Source organism: Taurulus bubalis (assembly GCF_910589615.1).
Source record: "Taurulus bubalis genome assembly, chromosome: 17".
Lineage (NCBI taxonomy): Eukaryota > Metazoa > Chordata > Actinopteri > Perciformes > Cottidae > Taurulus > Taurulus bubalis.
In genome coordinates this window covers 12,117,878-12,139,971 of record NC_136605.1, presented here as the reverse complement: position 1 = coordinate 12,139,971, position 22,094 = coordinate 12,117,878, and the positions used below count along the sequence as shown (strand labels likewise).

General features: G+C 44.4%; 1 protein-coding gene across 1 annotated transcript in view; it reads left to right on the top strand.

The window, feature by feature from the left end:
- Positions 1 to 22,094, top strand: part of LOC306750359 (protein sidekick-2-like) — a gene marked incomplete at both ends in the record, with an annotated part of 76,188 nt that overhangs the window by 19,376 nt on the left and 34,718 nt on the right. The window lies entirely within an intron of this gene.

The window sequence follows — 22,094 nt, the reverse complement described above, 5'->3', positions numbered from 1 at the left end:
GGCTGAAGAGCCTCTAGTCAGAGATTAATTGCAGTGAACGCTCAATGCTGTTCACCTCTAACTGAGGCTGTCATCTTAGTCCTGTCGAGGAAAGCGGTGGTTCTTCACCCCAGACACCTGGGGACCCGCCGTGATTGAGACAAATCTCTCTGGTCCTCTCCAAACCCTTTATCTCTGAGAGTTTTGATCTCCTTGTGCTTGGTGGACGATGAATTTCTACGTTTTTGTGCTCTTGCTCTTCTCTGGGATTGTTGAGCAGGTGAAGGCTTCGTTTGTTTTGCTTTCATTGATTTATCAAGTTGAATTTCTTAGTTGATGTTCCTTTTAGTGCAGCCCCCCCAAAGCCCTGCCAGATGCATCAAATAGATACTGAAATGTGTGTTCTTCCAAACAAGTGATGTGCAATGATCCAACATGATTTCACTAAAATCCCTAATAAATTATTTGCGATCATTCCTGAAACTCAAAGTATTTCTCAGTCTGCAACCTGTTCTCTCAGGTTACCATATGTTGGCTTTAAAGCTATAGTTTCTTATCCAATGCTTCAAAATTAGAAACTCAAGTTGGTGTATTCATTTTATATTTTCTGTCGGCATTTTCTGAAAACAGAAATGCCTGCAGCATTGTTTGTGAATTTGAATAACCCCTAAAATCATAGAATACAGCAGGAATACAGAGTAATGCCCTTGTGTACCTCTAAGAACGTAAGAACGTGAGTGTGTGTGTGTGTGTGTGTGTGTGTGTGTGTGTGTGTGTGTGTGTGTGTGTGTGTGTGTGTGTTTAGAGGGAGGAGGAAGTGGATGAGAGAGGGTTGGTGGGATGTTGGGCATGCGTGATCCCCCTGACTGTGATCCAGATCCACAGGCGAAGAGCACTGAGCCCTCAGTCGGCACATCACATGAAAGCACCCGGCTTTGCAGGATTGCAAACTGAGAGTTTATTTTTTCCTCATTTGTTTACCTTCCTCTCGGTGAGGACAGGTTTTCTCCTATTGTGAGGAGTACACAAGAGAGTCATTATCACCATTATCACAGCCGTAATCGGCCATTACAGTTTCCTCTCTCATCAGAGTGCTTGTTAACTGCGGGACAAAAAGCCTCCAAAACAGACAGAGTGTCCTGGTGCAAACAACGGGGTGGTGCGCCACGCCAGCTTAAACCAACAGCTTGTAAATTGAATCCTGTGGCATACAGTCAAATTTACAGTGTTCAGTGGAGCTTTGCCACTCTCCACCAGCCAGCAGAGCCCCAAACTGACCCTGAGGCTCAACAACACCTGGCTCTTCCCTTGTTAATCACGGGCAAACATCCAGTCTAAACAAAAGTGTCTGTGTAGCTATTCCATTTCATGTCAAATGTGAACCATGCTCATACATCACGGTATTTTTAGACCTCAAAAACAATGCTTTTGTTTGATGTCTGCGAGTTTATAGTATATGTCAGCTGTGCTGCATTGAGCCTGTTTCAGGGTTAGTCTAATTCACTGTGTATCTCACCGTGTCTACATCCATTTGCAAGTTTTTGTTCCCTTTGTCAACGCCTAGCATTGATGCTAATGGGCTTAGATGCCATTCATGATTGGAACTGTCAGTATCTGGATAAAAATAAAGGCCAGTTGAAAATGTTTTTTTATCAAGTGTGTATGTCTGCGTGGGTGTGTGTATTTGGGGACAAACTGTACCTGTGTGTGCATGCAACTTTACCTACGCTTCGGGTGGTTCATTCTGGAGGCGTACTCGCGACAAATATCCAGCCGCATCTGAGAAATTATGTGCGACAGCAATCACTTTACATTCCCAGAACTGAGCAGATGGAGGCTGTTATACAGTGAAATAAACACACTGGTGAATGTAGCACTGGCAGAATCAAGCCAGCTCTGGGGGGTGGAGAAAACCAAAAAAATCAAGGGGAAAAAACAACATTTGACAGGGCTTTGTTTTCTGGCTTGCCCACTGCGTTGATGGACTTAAGGTAGGAGGGGATTTATCTGTTGATCGAAGTAACATTTGTCCTTAACACCATGTCATCCGTTTATTTCAAACACATCTTTCTATCCTTCAATCTGCCCTCTACTCTTCAGATGTCTTTGACTTTAAGTGTTGTGGTCAAATGGGATTATGAGGGGCCGGACCCCATATGGCCTGTGCTGGTCTCCATCCCTGTTGGGGCATGTAATCCTAACCCCAACCCCCTTCTGCTCCGCCTCATTATCAGATGGCCAGCTTGTGTTGCAGTATTATGCCACATACCAGCACTATCTCACACAGACGACTAAGTACATCCCAAAGTTTGAACAGTCTCTTTTCTCTTCCTTTGTCTCCCCCCAAATTGTGGCTAACCGAGATGTGTGATATGCTATATTTGGTGGATTGGGGGGGACAGAATGGACTTGCGAGGAGATTAGAGTGAGGGAAGTAGAACAAAAACAATGTACGGATTACAGGCAGGATTTGTGTGAGGAACACATGATATCCTCGCTCATCCCTTTATCAGATTGGCCGTGATGGAGAGGCAGTGGCTAGGACCAGTGAGGAGCAGGTTTAGATTTATTGGGACAGAGCCAGATCAGGACAGAGAGTGATGATGGCGGCTTATAATTCATTATAAAATCATCTCGCAGTCAAATGAGGTGGCTGCCTGCAAAGTCCATTTTCGCAAGTAGTGTTGGAATCTGCTTTTTCTTAAAGCAAGAGAATGTTTTTTTCCATTTTGATCGGATAATTGCAGCAATCTACAATTCCATCTGTTTTGATTATTTAATGTATTCAGTTAAGTCACAATGACTGTATTTCAGACCAAGTGCAGTTATTTCTCAGACAGTGACACGTGTTCCTTGCTGAACCACGAGAAAACAAGCTACAAAAAGTATGTTCTTAAACAAAGATTTTTTAACGACAACAACAGTGGAGTTTTCTCTTGGAAAATGAAAGCCATATTTCGAGACTGACCTCTTGTGGCTGTAGTAATTGAGTCTAGCCGTATGGTAGCAGAGGAGGAAGTCAGGTGTAATGTTTTAAGAAAACAAAGACATGGGATTTGCCAAAAGACACCACTGTTTATTTTCTGTTTTCTAGCTGTAGTAGTTATTATTGTAATCATAATGAAGTTGTAACTTTAACCCAAACCTAAATGTGTTCCTATACTTCTATAGTAACTACTTGTTTGAATCCAACCCATGATATCTCCCTAACCCTACAAGTCATTGTTCTGCCTTACCGTTACCTAACCTTAGCCACAACAGTGTCAGTTAGTGAAGCATATATATTATTCCAGCAGCAGTTTTTGACTGCCAAATAATGTTAATAAATATAGACCATAATAAGCTGCTTGCGCAGACAACCTATGCGCTACGTTCTTAGAAGGACAGTCTGATTGAAAATGTCCTCTATTGAAAACTCTTGATTGACGAAAGCCATTTAAAAACACCAGTATTGTAGAGCTCAGTTAACTGAAAGTGCACAAAAAAGAGAACCATTGTTAATAGGAGCCTGTTGAAGCTCAGCAGTGAAGGAATTGTATTTTAACCCATACAGACAGAAAATCTATTCTTTCCCTCCCATGAAGCTGTACGCAAACACAGAGCAATCAACAACGTGCCCTTTACCTATAGTTATCTGTACTGACCAAGGGGAAATGATGCACTGTTGCCTGCCGTATTTAAGGTCTTTATTCTTGAGAACCCAAATCTGATGGCATCAAACACACAAGGCTCGATCCATCACTAGTCAAGCTGACACACCTTCTCACAGTGCTGTCCTCCCACACTTTTCTACACTTGTCTGCTCTAAATAGCCACAGTGCAGGCTAGCTCTGCATGCAATCACTGAAACACAACACAACTATAATGCAAGTTTGACTTTCTGCTCGTGTAGTTCCACTATAATGCCAGACAGAAGGAGTCTGGGAAGTTATGGAACACTGAATTAGCAAAGAAATGAAATGGCTGTAGAGAAATAGAGTGAAAGTAAGAAAGCCAAAAGAGCAGAAGGAATAATAAACTGAGAGGAATGGGGAAGGAAACTGATCGAACAAGAGGATGCCATGACAATTACAGGCAACAGAGCCCCTAACGTCAAACTGGAACCCTATTTTCTGGGAGCTGTCTATTCTTCCGCATGTGAGACAGTAAATACCTTGTTTCTATCTTCCCCAGACGTCATTGTGACCACCAGTGCAACAATGGAAACCCTGATGAGGAGCACATGCAATTGCTCTCTCTTAATAAAATCTCACAGTTGCCATTACACCCCAGCACAATGGGCCTCTCTCCTGGCCGTTGATTGAGTTCCTACTCTCCGGGAGCTATAATAGCAGCTAAGCCACTCCCACCAGCATCACCCATTTTACCCCGCTTCCATCCTGTGCCCACACCAGCCCTCATCCAACTTCTTCCTTTGATTGGTATATAGGATTCTGTCACAATCTTTTCGCCTACTATTCACAACACCTCCCCTCTCTCTCTCCCTCTCCATGTTTCCTATCATACAGAGGACAGAGCGTGAGACACCCGATATTGATCTGATCGATGAGTGGCTTGCTTTTAAAGTGTTACCGTATCTTACTTGTATGAGGCATGTCTTTATCGAGACGTCTTTATAGCAGCCCTGCGGACAGAGGCTGTTAAGGAACAGCGGTGATTATGAGGGATTTTGAGGAGGTTTGCTGAAAGAGTCACGAGGTGGCTGGAATTCCTCTGCTGGGGAAAAGGCCAAAACAGTTCTCAGAAGTGGGTTGGCTTGTGGGAAAGGGGATTTATTCAGTGTAATTGCTCTCTCTTCTCGAGCAATACCCTGGCCTCAAGCGTAAATATACCTTGAAGGAGAATTCACCCCAGTATAAAGTATAAAAACACCTAAGAAAGGCAACAGTAAATGTAGAATCAGTAAATATATATATATATATATATATCTGTTCACTTGGTTAAAAACAACACAACTTCCAAGTATGTCAATAGTTAAGTCCATACATATTAAGTTGGCTTACCATAATGAAAGTTTAGCATGAATAGCATTTGCCTTGAGATGCATTTTTAATCCAACAGAGGAATCCAGTCAGAGGTGGAAATGAAAAGATGAGCATGGAACTTTATTAATTAAATGTATTAAATTCCTCTGACTCACGCAGACTTTGAGGGCCTTTGCAGCACAGACCACATCCACTTTGTAGTGGGTCAAAGAGGTAATTTTCTTTTCCTTGTTGACTTGTATTGACATAATCAAAACATTATACATGCAACACACACACACACACACACACACACACACACACACACACACACACACACACACACATATTGACCCATATGTATACACACATCAGTAAACAGACAAACACCCATATAGCTCCTCACAGGTGGTAAGCCATTAGAGACCTTTTGATTAGCTGTTTTCAAGATGTGAGTCAGGTAAACCAGGGCACTCCCTGCTGCTGTGTGATGCTATTAAAGGTCAGCAGCTGGTGGCTTTTCTGCCGTCTCCACCACACGTACTCCCTGAGTAAGTGAGAGGAAAACATGAAACAGCTTGTATTCACTAGCTGGCTTCATGGCGAGGCCACACATGTATGTTTCGGTGAAGACATGAACAATCGTAAGCAGACACCTGAACAAAACATTCCCACAGTGGAGATTTAGTTGTGTACTTCACACCACTTTTTTTTATATATATATAGAAGAGTATGGCTTCCAGATATCACTTTTTCTCTGGCAGGGATGATTTCAGATATCTCAACTTGGCAGAGTGTGTGAAGCAGGAAAGATAGAGAAACAATCTGGCACTGTCCAGTCTACTGTTTAACGTCAGTGAAGCTGTTTCTTCCGAGGTCAGAGCTCTTGATGCAGGATTTCTCTCACTCTGATACTCACTAGGCCTGGCATCTGCTGCTTATGTCGTATTAATTTCATATGGACTAGTAGATGGGCATCTTCTGACGGACTGTGTATTAATTGTTTTGTGTGTTACTTATATTTGATCCAGTTGGCTGACTTCTATCTGTGACGGGACTGATACGTTGAAGATAAGGGTGTCAGATCAGTCGTGCGCCATGCTTTATTTCCCCTTCGACAAATCCACTAAAGTTTTCTCATCTCATCCCCGCACCACGGTGACAGCCGACAGGAGGGGTCCGACCAGACACACTGCAACGATAGACAGCTCACGCTGACAATAATGCCACCGTTGCTCATTCTGACAAGAGCGCATCTCTTCTCATTTCATTGAGAGGGAGCAGAGAGAGAAAGAAGGAGAGAGATGGAGGAAGGGAGAGTGAAGAGGTTGGAAAAAGGAGGGAGGTTGACTGGCATCCAGTCAAGGAAAAAAGACTGATTTCTGAGCTCCAGACAGTCTGCCACTGCGATGGTAATCCTTCAGTGACACCCTTCTTCTGCTGTGTAGGTAGGCTGTCAAACTGATAAACACATGCACACTCACAAACATGGCATGGATTATATAAACCTGGCCTGTGTAGTTGTAAGCAACTTGGATGCTTGGTAACTAAGTAATAATTAATATTGTGACGTATCATCACTGCACTTCTCTACAAAATCCAGAGAGAAAAAGACGTCTATAGAAAAATGTGAACTGAGGAGCTAAAAGTTAACAATAGTTACTGCACAACGGTAGTATTAATATGTATTACATTCCTTCTGCAAACGTTTCCTCACCAGTCTCTGTTATAATAATATCTTCAACTATCATAACCAATTTACATCAGCAAATGCGGATAAGAGATTTTGACTCTAACCGTGTGTTGAAAATGTCCCTGCACATCTCATTTGCACTTGTATATATGCACAGTAATGATGCCACAGTCGGCAACATAACCATAGTTAAAAGTCCTAACAATGGTCAGTGTTGAGCATCTGGGCACAGTTGCTTGTTTTCACCCACGTTATACAATAATAAAACATGCTTTCATCTTTTGCTCAATGTTTCCAGAAAATATGTCAAACTCCCTCTGGTGAAAACCCGCCAGAACCATGAGTGATTTCATTCTACACAAAAAGCAATCAGTCTTTAGTTGTTTTAAAATGTGGGTGTGTGGCTCTTTGAGACTAATGTGATTAAGCGCTGCACAAGTAAGTTCGACTTGACTTGTCCTATTAGGGGTTGGACCTGTTAATCCAATTTAAAATGTGAGCTTACATCTGCAATTGACTCTGTCCATGATTACTTTCAGCCTTAATACAATCCATTTTTTCAAAATGTTTAGTTTTCAAAATGCTCTTTACTTTGCTTGCGTTGGATGTCAGAACTGTGAATATATCTTTAAAAAAAAAGGTTTTTATCCTGTGATTGACCAACAACCTGTCCAGCCTGCCTCGCACCACTGTGATGCAGTTAACCCTTTAACAGAAGAAGCATTCGTACAATCAGTAATTTTGCAAATATACAGAAAGAACCAAGCACTAGAGAAAGCAAATGATTGATATAATGGAAAGGAATGCCATTCAAAATGCATACAAGAGTAGCTAGTAATGAGCATTACTTTTGTAAGGAATCCCAACAATGTTAAGCACACGTAGCACAGCATAGTACAACCTACTCGATACATAAACATGGCATTCTCTGGCTGATATGCATTGGATTAGATCTGAGAGGATTAGAGGAATGTGGAGGCAGGTTGGTGAGAACAGATCACCTAGATTGAAAAGGGATTTCTAACACTTCTAAATGAGATATGGGCACGCATTCAGTGATAAGAAGCCGCAAATGAAAATGGGTCAATTGTTCTGCAGGTTTAGCTAGTGATTAAGAAGATTACGTTCCACCAGTGAACAACAATGGTGAAGTCAGACAGCAGCCCAGTTGTATTTAGCCACTCCGTCAGCCTGGCTGATCCCTATTCTGTCCTTTCACCAGCATTCAGACTTTCATGTTTTGAGCGATGGGACTTAAGTACTGAGGCAGTGCTTGTCAGGCTACAGATTTTCTGCTGTAGCAGAACGTAACAAAGCACAGTATAATTTGACTCATTCCCAGACCAAAGACTGTTTTGATGAAAGTTTGTGCGAGTATGTTTTCGGTCCCACCCCATCATCCTCCATTTTGGAGAGTGATTTTGGCAAGAGCACTTAGGCCAGAGCTAGTGGACTGCTATTGATTGATCAAACATGGCCATTCAGTCCTGGACAACAGGGACGGTTTCCATGCCGTCTTCTATCCCTCCCTAATGAAGGGGAGCAAAGCTCGCTGCCTCCTTTGATCCAGCAGGGATTAAAACAGTGTTGCTCATGGAGGTAGAAAGATCAGGCTGCCTGTCTCTCTGTCTGTCTGATGTACTGCTGGGAACGCTGTACAGCCCTCAGCAGCAGAGTCTGAGCCTGGGTCAGTTCACGGTGGAGCGAGGAGGTCTTATTCAATATGACCACCTGACACTACGATGCTTTGATCACCAGCCTCATCTTTATTTATTTTCAACCCGTTTTCTTTCTTCTGCGGATTTTCCACGATTATATATTCTCTATCTCTTGTTTCTGTTTGTTTCTCATTTCTTTCCAGAAAGATATCCGTGTTTGCTGCTATTACAGGTTTCCTCTGTCTGCAGAAAGTTGTCTATGTAATGCATCACACTGAAGGCAGCTGATCTTAAGGTTTTTGACAGTGTATTTGCAATAAGGAAGGAAGGTTAGCATCAATAAGATCATTTTGATATGCACAACAGCGCCTTGGACAGCTATTTGAAGGAAGTCCTGAAAAACACTAATAAACTTGAAGCCACGCTCTCAATAATTAAAACTGATTTTCTCTGAGAGAAAATATTTTCGAGGGAGCTGGTGAGGTTGAAGGCTTTGATACAGCCCAGAAGCTTTCATAAAAGTTTTAGATGTAGAGAGAGTAATTGACATTTTTCACAAGTTGGCAGTCAGAACCACATGCGCTTTGCCAAGTGGGCCCTCAAGTTTGTGCGGTCAGTCTCTCTCTCTCTCTCTTTCTCCTATCTCTTCTCGTCCTCTTACACACAGGCATTCAAACCGACATACACACACACACTTTCTGTCTGGTGCATTTTCAGTTTGATCTGTTTTATGGATTTCTCTCACATCTCAGTTGAAAAATTCAATTAATTGAGCCGTGCTGTGAAATATCTATCAGATCCGGATACAGTCGTTTTTCAGAGTGTGGACCATGCAGTATTCATATCTGCATGATGCATAGAGTGCAAAACATAAGCCATAATGGAACAGCTGATTTATCTGCTGTTACCCGCACACATTGAGTCGGGCACTTTAGGTGATGAAGCAGTGGACCGGGTACTTAGGTTGTTGAGCCCCGGGGCAGCGGAATGCGCTGTGTTATGAACGGTGACATGCGGCGCCGCTAAAAACCCAACACTTGTTGTACGCCCTTGTGAAGCCACTGTTACACACTGCTGTAGCCTTCAAGCTGTTTAGAATGGTCTGTTTATGCTAAAGCTGCCCACCTTAGGGGTGTTTGCGTGGCTATTCAAACACTTTTTTTTCTCCCCCCCACATGTATGTTCCCACAAAGGGGAAGGTGGAGATATTAAAGAGACACTGATAGCCGCTGGCAGGAGCTGTAACTGCGTCTGATCGTTCTCTCTAGGAGCCCCGTGCGCGAGAGAGCGAAAGCACAGCGAGTGGCATCAGAGACGGAGAGAGCGCCTCTTTCTGCTCCGTTCATCCTTTCCCTCCAACTAGCTGCTCATTAGGCTGGAGACCGGGGAGCCGTGTGAGGCCTGGTAGCTGCATGCCGAACAGAGAAAAGCCTGACATTATCGCCTATTTATCAGAAGTTGCTGAACTCGTCAATGCACTTCCAGGCATCAATGCATCAATAAATCAGAGATCACCATGGGCGGTCTTGACTTCTAATAGCTTTCTGCCGCCCTGACACACTTTTATATACTCTGTTTTATTCACTTTTTATGTGCTAGGTTGATGTATTTTATCGAGCTAGTTACTACAGAACATAAACTAGGGATTACAACCTTGTGCATAAAAAAAGAAAGAAAAAAAAGTCAGCCCCCTGAGAGACATAGAAGCAATCTGTTTTTAATATACTCCACTTCTTATTCTTTGCACTGCTTCCACCCTTCGCTTTCAGTCACTCAGTCTGCCGTCCTTGTTGCCTTGGAATGTTTGCAGAGACTGAGCAACATTTGTTTTTATATCCTATTATCGAAAGAATTTGCCTGGCCTTTCACCCCTCTACCCCCAGCCAACCCCCACTTTACTCTTCTTAAGACTTCCAAAAGCAGATGCTGTTATCTTCCGGCTTTCAACAGCCTGTCACATCCACTAGCTTCTGCCTTCTTCAAAAGCTGTCTCCCACTACCTTGCTGGATGCACTCCTTGCGGTTGCAGATACCTGCTGGGAGGCACAGCCGGAGATGTCAAACTTGGACAACTGCGGGTGCAGGGGGGAGGGTTGTGGTACTAAAACAAGGGTCAGAATGATGGAAGGAAGGAGAGTGTATGAGTGAAAGACTGAGGGATGTCTCTGCAATAGGGTTTTCTTCTCTTTCCAAAGCTGACGTTGATTTTTCTAACCTGAAACACAGCCACAGTAGAACCTTCCATCGTCCTATAGATTGGAATTGATTGCCTTGAGGCTCTCTTGTCCTGTAAATATTTGCAAGGCTTTATTGATTCCATTAGTGGCTGGCAGCTATTTGTGACAATGGTATGGATGGTTGCTTTTGGTAAGACTAAACCTGAATGCTGGGAGGCCAGTCTTTTTTTTCGTTCTTTTTTTTACAGCACATTAAGGTCTTGTTTCACGCGTGTATTGTTGTTTACGACCTCTCCTTGCAGCCATTACGAAGCAAATGGTCATCTACTTGATTTGTGTAGCACCTTTTGAACGCAAGCTATTCAGGTTGATGACATTCTAGCTCACAGCCATTCTCATTAGTCCATTTATTTATCTTCAAAAAAGGCATCAATACCCCTTTGCTGCCAGATGTTTCCTTTTATAAAGCCATACACTGAGGAGGAGTAAGGTGTTTGGTTGTGCGGTGTTAAGAGGCTGACCTTGGATGTGCACCTCACTAGCCCAGGCTGATTTCAGCATGACGGAAAGGAACGTGGGAGGCCACTACTTTAAAAGAGCTGTAGTGCCACGCTCATAAAGCATGGACACAACGCTCATATAGGGGCCAATGATGTACTGACTGTGGGTGTTTCATCGAATCTGAGGAAGCAAAAGGCCGGGAGAATGCTGCTTAAGAGTACAGGGGAGAACGAGGTGGCCCACGCACTGCTGCTCTGTTAACCCGCATCTCTTCAATACCCCCCACCTCCTGCATATTCTACTGTTGTCTCAGGAAACAAAGACTATTTTCAGGCAGCCAATCCACAGAGGAGTGGGAAACTGCAGCCCTGCATGCCCCTAAAAGCCTTCATGACTTTTTAATCGGTGGCTTAGGGCTCTGCGTCCAGCGGTTGGAGAGTGGACCCCGCCGCCAGAGCTCCACTCCACGGAGGGATCAAATCCTCCCCGCTTGAATCTCGGGCCTGTCAAAGCAGTCAGGCATGGAGGCAGTGGATGGATGGCATCTGAAGGTGAGAGAGGGAGGGAGAGCGACAGAGTTGGCAGTGGAAAAGAGCAGTTTGCGGTTGAGAAGGGTTGATGGTAGAAGTCAGCCAGAAGGGAATGTTTGTAAAGGGAGAAAGAATTTATGTGAAACTGCTGAGAGAAGGAATAGCCCTGCACCAAAATAGCAATTTCTAAGGTGAGAAGGAGTTTGTTCAGTGAACTTGTAAAGAGAAAAGTGTTTTGTGTATTTGTGTGTGTACGTGTGTGTTTTTGTGTGTGCTTGGTAGGGGCAACACATTTGGAAGTGATGGATTGTTACAGCATACCAAACGGAGTAGCAAAGGTGGGTGGTGGATTTTATTGGAGAGCTGGAAAGGTTTTGTGATGAATAATAGTCATGAGTGAATTGGTCATTGTCAGAACCCTCCAGAGCCTATTGAATCAGCAATGCTAGGGTTTTACAATGAGCTTCAGCTATGAAGATCAGCCTGTTGGGTTGTAATAGATGGAAAGTGAGTTGATGGAGGCAGGAGGTACAATAGATGAGCCTCGCTCTCACCGCTGGAGCAGCATTTGTCTGTGGGGAAATGGGCCACAGGAGAGACCTCCGTTCCTCCCACACACTGTGCAGAGATCAGAGAGCGATACAGATGCATTTGATGATCGCGTACAGGCATGTGCACCCACACACATGCACAGGTGCACGCACACATACAGCGTGGCTCAGGGAGGCGTAAACACGCTGCATGGGTAGCATGCTGGCTAATGATGCCCTGTTGACCCATCGCTAATGATCCCCCTCAACTCAGCCAGGAATATGATGGGCTTTGATCTGGCTGTCATTAAGGGACTGTGGAGCACATGCACATCTCTTTAATCTGATGAAGAATTCAAATATACTCCAGATCAACTGGAGAGAATGTAGCCATGAATATGTATACACGCATGTGAAGACACAAGTAAACACGCTGTGCTCTCACAAACTTCTGCATTTACTGTATATAAAGGTCAGGTATGCAAACGCTTTCATTTTACGCAGACAAACACATACACACATATATGCAAGAAAGCATAAAAAGCCCTTGAATCCATGACAGAGATTAAACATGTAATTTACTCCCCATGGTAAAGAGAAGTAATAAATAAAATAGATGATTTATTAATATCCCCACTTGTAATCCATTGCATTATACGAGTATTAAAGCACATTACTTAACATTGCATGGTGAGCGCTAAAGTGCTTCTAATAAAATTCTTAAGTGCCTACAGGCATTTTAAAGCAGTGGCAGATCTCGGAGCAGTATCTCTTCAGTGTCTCACTAATAGGACTGATGTAAATATGTTCATTTGTGAATCTTCCCTCCAATTTAGTGCTGCTCACATTGTAGATGAAGATTATCCAGGGATTATGAGGCTTGAAAAAACGCTATTTGATGTGTATTTATGCACGGCTTATAGATGTAGTAATATGGAATTAGGTCCCATCCTGGGTGGAAAATATACAAACATGAAAAAAGTGGCACTCCTACCTCCCCCATCTGGCTCGTTGTCAGGTTGTCATTTAGTGATATTCGTTTCCAAAAGTGGAAATTTAGCAGACATTTATAATGTAAATCACAGGCTATAACTCTATGCGGTGTGGAAGGACCGCATTAAGCCTTCAAATCACTCATCCCGTTGCTTGGGCGCCAGTAACATTATGCCTATCCGCTTGATCGTTCACATATTTCAATGTGTGATTGCAGCCAACAGTCAGTGCCTCGGCTTTGTAGGTCGTTAGAGGCGGAGAAAGTTCAGAGAATTACCAACATGAATTTTTTTTTCCCACACTGGTGTGTTAAGAGCAGTGATGGGAGCATTTCAAGAACATGGCTGGAAAGAAATGCTCTCTGAATACATTAACCTGATGGAAGATGGTGTTCCTATTTAAATTTATGTAATTTCTAACGATAACCTCCAGGATATATGTGACATTGTGTGAAGACTAAAATTGCTGTGGTTGGAATTCCTTTAAAAAAAAAATATATATATATATATATATAAAGAGCTCTTGCATATTTATAAGGCCGTGTCAAAAAAAGAGCTAACCTTGGTTACTTTCACAAATTCAAAACTTCTTTACACCGTTAAATTTTTTCTCTTGCATATAAAATGATCACGTTGGTTTCCAGTGAGTTAAAGGTTTGAATCCAGGATGGGGCAGGGTGCATTTACCCTTAAGCACGTTTCTTAAGCTTAACCCTTAACCCAAATGGAAGAAAACAACCCTTGCCAACAACACTGCAGCAGCACTGGAAGCAATGTTAGCTTTGAGTGCAAGCTCACACATATAATTAGAAAAACATCATCAACCTCATATATTAGATAGCAGTGTTGGCACAGGGCTCCAAGCTGTAGCTTATGCCAGTGTTGCGATAACTACCAAGGGGTATGGTTTGGTTTTCTTGTCAGACAGCTTGTAATTTTGAGATTGCCATGACACAGTCTTTACAAGTAGAAATGTGGGCTTGTTACATTTATCATTAGATGAACAGATGACGGGCATTTCAGAGGGAGAATGGTGAAGTACGCTGAGAGTTTGATTGGATGTATAAAACAACTATGATTCAATTTAGTGGACAGCTCTGCCACTTATCTCAAATTGTTCATTTAGATAATCAAGAAAAATATACACATCTCTAATGTTCTATTGTGGTTTGTCAGACTTAGCATCAAGTCATTATGTATCCTCATGCATGCATCATTTTATTAGTATTCACATATAGGAGGTTATTAAACGCGTGTTTCTCACACTAAACCACCCTAAAGGATCTCATGGAGAGAATACAACAATTAGTATCTCTGACTGAGACATTTTTCATGCTTTGTTCAAGTTGCATGCTTCTCACTCAGCACCCGTTACTGTATCTGATAATTGAGATGAGCAATGTGGTGTGAAGTCATGTAAGAGCCAGCCAAACGCCTCCATTAGCATAATGTCGGGGCGCTCAGATCTGCTGTCTGCCTGCTGGCGTAGAGCTGGCTGCCTGTCTTCACACAATGCCACAGAGTTGTGTTCAGTCTCTGTCTTTCCTCCGGCTTTAGAGACGGTATGGTGCGCTTCAGAGAGGCCACCGAGGTCAGAGATGTGGCCTGCTGCGATGTTGGTGAGGAGGCTGGCAGCTTTGAGGTTTCATCTGAAGAAAGTGATTTTTGGGGGTGATAGTGTAGCTCTCACACATCAGAGAGAAATACTTGGTGCTCCAGCATGGATGATGGGAGGAAATAGTGGTCAGAGGGACACTGTAATGTGGTGGTGAGAAAGGCGGTGATGTGACAAGCCCCATTCTGTTAGCTCTCACACTCCAGATGTCTCAATTAAGAGCAGGGACTCTGTCCTCCCACAGGCTGCCCAGCTCACTAAGGTGATAATCCGGCTATACATCACCCCAGACCTCCTCCAAAATTAGAAAAGATGGAAATCGCATCCATACATTCTCCAACTCTTACCCGCCAAAGACCCAATGTTGCTCTTGTGTATTCGCCGTGACGCATCTCAAATTTAAGAGACTCCTGAGATCCAAAGCCGTGAGTGGATGATGCATTGACACAAAAAGGTGTCTGTCTTCTGCAAAACACGTACATAAAGCATTGCCCACACTGATTGCTATACACGCCTGGGCTCGGAGGAAGGAAGTGAGACCGATAGGCAGGTTTTGTAAATGTAATGAAGGGAGATAATAATTATTTTCTCCGTCAGCTGCTCTCTGCTATTAGCATTTACTGCCAGCCCCTGCCACTCAAGGCTTGTCGCCTATGCACTCACTGCCACAATGATAACAATCCCAATCACCAGCCATTCCACGCACATATATTACAATAGCAAGTGCCCTAAAACCTCACACTTTGCAAAACACTATTAGCATGCCTGTGGTATCTCCGCAATTCAGAGATTCAAAGGGATCGGCTGGGGAGAAAAGCACTGATGGGACATGGCAGTTTGAGTCCATGCATTTTGCCTGATAATATTCCGGTGTCTGTATCTTCAAGACGCACAGTCACAAACACACAAGGATGAGCCTATTCACATACGTTCTCATGCACCTGCGCACACACACACACACACACACACACACACATAGTGTGAGGGATAAAGGAGAACAAGGAGCAGGCAGGTTGTCATAATGTCAAGAGCAGAGATGACTCTCCTCCAAAAGAGGTACTAGTCTATCTATATGTTAATGGTGGGAGGGAAAGATCCAGATTCTGTCTGGTGCGTCGAGCAATTAGATCAAGACCTGTCTGATATCTTTATGGAGCTACCCACTGAGGTCCCACGCTGGACAGGAAGCATGGCATTGCAGGTGCGTCTGATCATCTCCACCTCAATGCGTGTGAAATAATGTTTTCCCCACCATACCGTCTCCTAATTAGGATCTAATTATCCAGGCCAGTGTAAACAATCACGGCAGATGGCATAGCGTGCGGTATTAACTCTAATGACCCAGGGCCCTGTGGAATTCACATTTCAGCGCGTTTGTTTATTTTCCTCCATTAGTCTTTGCCCTACTTTCTAAATTCACTTAGGCCTATTTCCAACCTTCTCATGCCTTGAGAAAAGCCGCCCGCCTCCTATTCCCGATTCAGCTCTCGTTGTTTTTTTGTATTTCTTTTTCTTTTTCTTTTTTGCTATTTCTTCCACTTACTGTCGTTTATCTGTTTTGTGTTGCTTTCTCTTGTTTTTTTTTTGTTTTTTTCAAACATTGTCAATTAGCTCTCACAAAGATCAAGGGAAAATTTGTACCTATTTCCGCCCCCACCCGCTACTATCTCTCTTCTCCCTGGTGAAAAGAGGCGAGTCGGAGAAAGATGCGTATGTGATGTGGCGCATGAAAAACCTTACTACTTCCAAACCGTAGAAGCCGCCTGTCTCACATGGGAAATAAGACTGTGATGTCAGTCACACACACGCACCACAACGGGCGGCAAGTGTGGATAATTTCCCATTTAGTTCAACTTAGAAGAGCTCTCCAAACCTTACTTCCTTTGGAAAAAACAATTTCACATATCTTGTCCTTAGAAATAAAGAAATTGCCAGAGTGTCTGGGTTACATTTCTAAGTTGATACATCTGTTGGCTCCAAGAATTTGTTCGCAGCTCGCTGCTACAACACATACATCTGATTTGAGTCGCACAAAGGCAGACAAGAAGCCATGCTTTGTCTTTTGCAAAGCTTGGACCATCCCTCGGCGATCAAAAACATAACTTTCTTACATCTCGCTGCAGTTGTTCATTTGTGGCTTCCGCACTGTTCGGCGGGCAAGGCTGAGCTGACTAGAGACGTGATGCTGCAGAGGGCGTGTAATGGTGGCTGTGGGTGTGTGAGGTCTCATTAATTGACGCTGGGCCTTGTGCCTGTGCTCCTCTGCGTGCCGTGTTCTCTGCCAGGAGCTGGACTCGCTAATTAGGCTCCTGGATATCACAGACACGTCCCTCGGTACGCCATACAATATCGTGACTCAGAAGGTGCTAAAGAGGAAAGAGCAGGGCGAGGGGATGGAGGAAGATGGGAGAGTAAGGAGCGATGCTGTGAGAGGAGGAAAAGATGGCGAGACGTCTTGACAGAGAGCTCATTTGGAAGGGAAGTGGAGAGAAGGTGCACGAGATGACAACTGATGAGAGGGCAACGAGAGAGAGAGTGTGAAAACTACTGTGTTGGGAGAGATCGTAGCAAGAAAGAGAAAGTGTCACAGCACACAGTGAGGAAACTGACGTTGTGGCGGTATAAAGCAGAGAAACTTAAGATGGGAAGAGAGAAAAAAGAGCTTGAAATCAAAAAGAAAAAGACAGTTTGAGAGGGGCATAGCAGATAGGTAGAGAGGCATTCAGATGAGTAGCGAGGCAAACAAGGAAAAAGTCCAAAGTGTGTGTGTGTGTGAGAATTTGTCTGCGCTGCCCGCGAGTGTGTGTCCAGATAATTCAATCTGCTGCCCATTGACTGGCCTCCCGCTTCGTCTTCGCTCCTAATTAAATCTCCATTTGTTGGCTGGATGCTAGTGCTTCTAATTGTGATGCCGTAGCATCTGATAGGCACACCTAGACACACACATTGGCCCCGCAGCGAGTGGGATCACAGACACGTCACCGCGCTACATTACACCTCAATTAATCACATCAATTAACCCGTGGCGATCCACTAAACACAGCTGGCGCTATTTTGTCTGCGGCGACCTGAGGACTTTCTCTGCAACATCAAAGCAAACTCATCATCAAAATGAAAATCACTTTACGCCGCTCAACATAAAATCAATTCTCCTAACTGCATCTCTTTCCTCTGAGCAGCGAGCATGACTGTATGAGTTTTTAAAAGCATGTCACCTGGGCCATGAAACCTGTATTGCCATAGCATAGATGCCAGAGAGATGCACAAACAGATTCTAGAGGCTATGAATACAAAGGAGGGAGGGAGGTATTGAGCTGTGATGGACTGGCACACACACATGCAACATGCAGATGCTGATCCATGGGCCATTTCTTTAAATGAGTTGCCGGGTTAGATGGAGGCTCTCCATCTCCCATCCCATGGCCTGCTTGTTTGGCTCCGGCTGTAATGGGTCGTTTCACCTTGCTGCTTGGCGTCGGAGGACACCCCCCTCTCTCCTTTTATTTCACATGCTCCCTCTCTCATCCCTCACCTCAACCTGCCTCTACATCACTTCTCGATCTCTCTCTTTTATCATTAAGCCCTGCATTTCTCCCACCATCTGTTTCACCGTCACTCTTGCTTCCTCCTCGCTGTCTTTTCTTGTTCGCTCTCTTTCCAAATCCCTCTCTTCGTGTCCGCCTGTTTTCTGACTCACCTAAGTGATGGAGTGTAAATCGGTGGGGTGCTTGTTGTCACGGTGACAGCAGCTAGTGACAGAGTGACAGTTCAACCTGACCTTCAGGATGGATTGGGTTTTTGCGTGGGGGGGTGGGTATGAGGAGGCGGGACTACTGTGTGTATCTATATGTTTTTTAAAAGAGCAACATGTCCTGGTCCAAACATTGTCATCTTAACTTGTAAAGCAACAAAACTGTATGTGTATCCATAAGGGAGGAGTCTGGACAGCTTTTTAAGATGCTTTTAACCCCTCTCCACCAGCCCAATGGCTCACACCCTCTCACCGGCCCATTACTAGGCCAAGGTCACGGCCATGACTGTTGCGTAACCCCCATCAGAGAGGCTAACCATGACCCATCTCGCATGTTAAAGTCCAATTGGAGAGGCTAAATGATGGCTCTAAATTTTCCTTGATGACATGATGTGTCATGAGGTGGACTGGGGGTGGTCGATGAAGCAGGGGAGTTATGTGCATACATGTATGTGTGTGTGTGTCTAGGAAAGAGAGGTGGAGAGAAAGCGATGGGCAGGTGGAGTAAGTAGGAAATGTAGAAAGAGTATGCAGATAATGAGGCAGTAGTCCTCCAAATGTTTTAGCAGGCAGGGCCTCCACTTTATCGCTGCATCTCAAAAATACAGTTGTGCCGAATGCCAGATGTGGTTACCTAGCCTGAAACACAGGTGCTTGAGGGCAGAAAGAGCTCCCTGCTGCTGGAGTGGAGCAGGGGTATGGAGGTCAGGCACAAAATAAGCCAGAGAAAGACTACAAGACAAAAGCAGAATGTGAACGCCGTCTGTGTGATTGCATGCCAGCATGACGCAAGGGGGAGCACAATGGGCCTTGGTTTATAAAGCTGCCCCGGTGCTTGTGCTCTTTGTCTCACAGCCATTCAAATTCTGTGTATGCAGCCAGGGGACCTGGCTGGAGGCATGCCATCATTCAACCTCAGCTGTCAGGTTAGAATAAGGTGTTTTCATATCTCTGGTGAATGGCCTGGTGGTGCAGCTTGACTGTTGGGGCAACTGCTTTGCAAACCAGCCACATTAAAGCCCTCCTGGTCCTCCAATGCCAGATTTTGGTCTTCCCTAGATCTGCTGACTCCTTTCAGTTGGCTTTTATCTGTGCTCATAGTGCTGCAGGAATTCATGGTCCAGAAGGGCTGCCCTCGAGCTTTTCATCTGGAGGCCTGAAGCAGGCATTGCCTTGCACCTGCCAAAGTCACCACTGTCCCTTCGTTCATCACTGAAAGAGAGGAGGCCACAGTTCTTCCTGGCCATTGCTCTTCCGTTTCTCCATCAACCCACCTCGTCTCTTTCAGAAAAGATGCCAGTTTTACCTTGACACAGTGAAGCCAGAAATCCGCAGTCACATGGACTAATGTCCTCCAATCACAAAGTGGATTTTATACTCCCCTATTTCTCCATTCATGTGTGTCTGTAAACATGGGAAATGTACTATGTATTTGTTGTGAACAGCACGCTTCTGTTCAGTGAAGTCACAGTGCTCTAAAACGAGATGACACCTGAGACAAATTTTGGATCAGCTCAGCAATGATGACGCAACAGTGGAGGCAAATACGTCCACCTGACACGTTAGTGACAGCAGCGCACTCTTCCACCGTGAGCCGTCAGACTGCACTTATTAACAAAGCTTTCTTCCCACCTTGGCATGCATGACTACAACTCATATGTACATATATTTACAGTATTTATTTACAGTGGCTGACACTCACAGAAAGCAGGAAAACCACACTTAAAACACATGCTGTGTCCACCACAGGCACACACGTGTATCAGCACTGTTTGACCTCGGTGGTTCACAGCGAAGATCAAACACACACTGATGAAGAGAAGGGGGAGAATGTGGGTCAGACAAGAGGTTCTCTGTTGGAAACTCATTAGATGCAGATGAATTGGTCCTATCTTCCTTCAGCAGAACTGTTAGCGGTCGGCGGCCATTTAGGTTCTCCCAGTGTCTTGAAGAGAAGATCACTTACATGGGGAGCAACCTTTTCCTGGATGTTGATTCTGAACTGCATGTGATCTTTAACGTTGACTTCTCTCTCACCATCTGGCTTTGCTCCAGAAAAAATACACTTGGCTCTAAATGTAAAATTGGTCAATAGTACCATAGATAGCCATTGTTCTGGGATTCACAATCAGGGCTCAACTGGATGGGTCATTTGAGGCAGAAACGATTGTGAACACATGAATGGCACTAAAAACAGGTAACTACAGTGGAGATTACTGTGCACTCAATTCCCCGTTCTACAATTTCCCATCAGTAAATTGGTATTAAGACACCTTCCTGCCTCAGACAAGACATGCTCGTCTGGTTTTGGCATGTGCAGGTCCCTAATAGTGGCTTGTTGATGTATCCACATTGCTAAGTGCATGCAACCAGCTGGAAGTGGTTGGGTGTTGCCTTAGTGCGTTTGTTCAGGCATAAGTGAATGTTCTGGGAGTGTGTGAGGGTGGGTGTATGTCTGTATGTGTGTGTATGTGTTAGATATAAGACGAAATGTGATGGTAGAAAGATAAACCAGGTAGTGGTGTGTTTTTTGTTACCAAAAGGGAAAAATAATTGAAAGACCGTTTTTTTTCGAAACAGAAAGCGTTGAGGAGGCTGTTGTTTGTTTGCCTCCATTTGTAAGTGGTCTCTTTTAGAGGTAATAGAAGAGAGTAAACTGCCGCTTTCGGGGAGGTATTGTGTGCGCTCGTGTGTGTGTGTGTGTGTGTGTGTGTGTGTGTGTGTGCGCGTGTCCTTTTCTGTGTATGTGTGTATGTATAGCCGCCATGGCCGTCTGTGTGAAACACAGAGATACACACTCACACTTTTATTTACAGTTTCAATCAGGTTCAATTTCCTGCATCCCCTTCCCTGCTTGGCGAGGCTGCCCTCGCATTCCCCCAGTTCCTCCACACCGTCCTCAGCATACGGCACCATAAATATTGGGTGTCAACCTGCTTGTGGAGAGAGAGAGAGAGAGAGAGAGAGAGAAAGAGAGAGAGAGAGAGAGAGAGAGGCTCCAGCGATCTGCCGTTAGAGTGAGTCAGCTCGTGTGGTAGACCTAGAACCAGGCGCGCTCCGGGCCTTTGGCGGCTTACTGCAACTATTAATACAGACTTTAATTAGCCCGCCACAAACACTGGCACAATCGGCTCAGTGTCGCCCGTGGCTGGCGAGGCAGACAGATCAATAGGTCTGATCATGCCTTTTTCATCAGCTCAAATAAAAGCACTTTGTCTCCCAGCTCAGTCCTGGACATGGCGTATCACCTTAAAGGCTTTCTGTGGCTGCACTGGCTGTGTGCAGTGTTGCGGCTGGGGCCTGTATAATCTGGCTGCATTAGGGAACTATAAAGATAAATGAAGGGAGGCACAGAGCATAACTCATCCTGTCAGAGAAGGGGGTTTAAGGCTGGGAAACTTTGTGTTTTCTAAAGCAGCCTCTACCACTCCCACCCCCCATGGCTTCCTAGTTTCGCACTCTCTCTTCCTCCTACTTGCTGGCGTTCTTTTTTTTTTGTGTACAATCTCTGCTGTATTTTTCTCCATCTGCTTTCTGTCTATTCCCCTTTCCCTCCTCTCTCCATCTCCCTCTCCCTCCCCGTCTCTCTCCCCCATCCTCTTTCACTGATCTAGAGGTATGGAAGAGTTCATTTACACTTCCCCTGCTGCACAAATTGCTCCTCTACCTCTTTGCCAGCGCATTTCAGTTTGAAATAAAAGAGT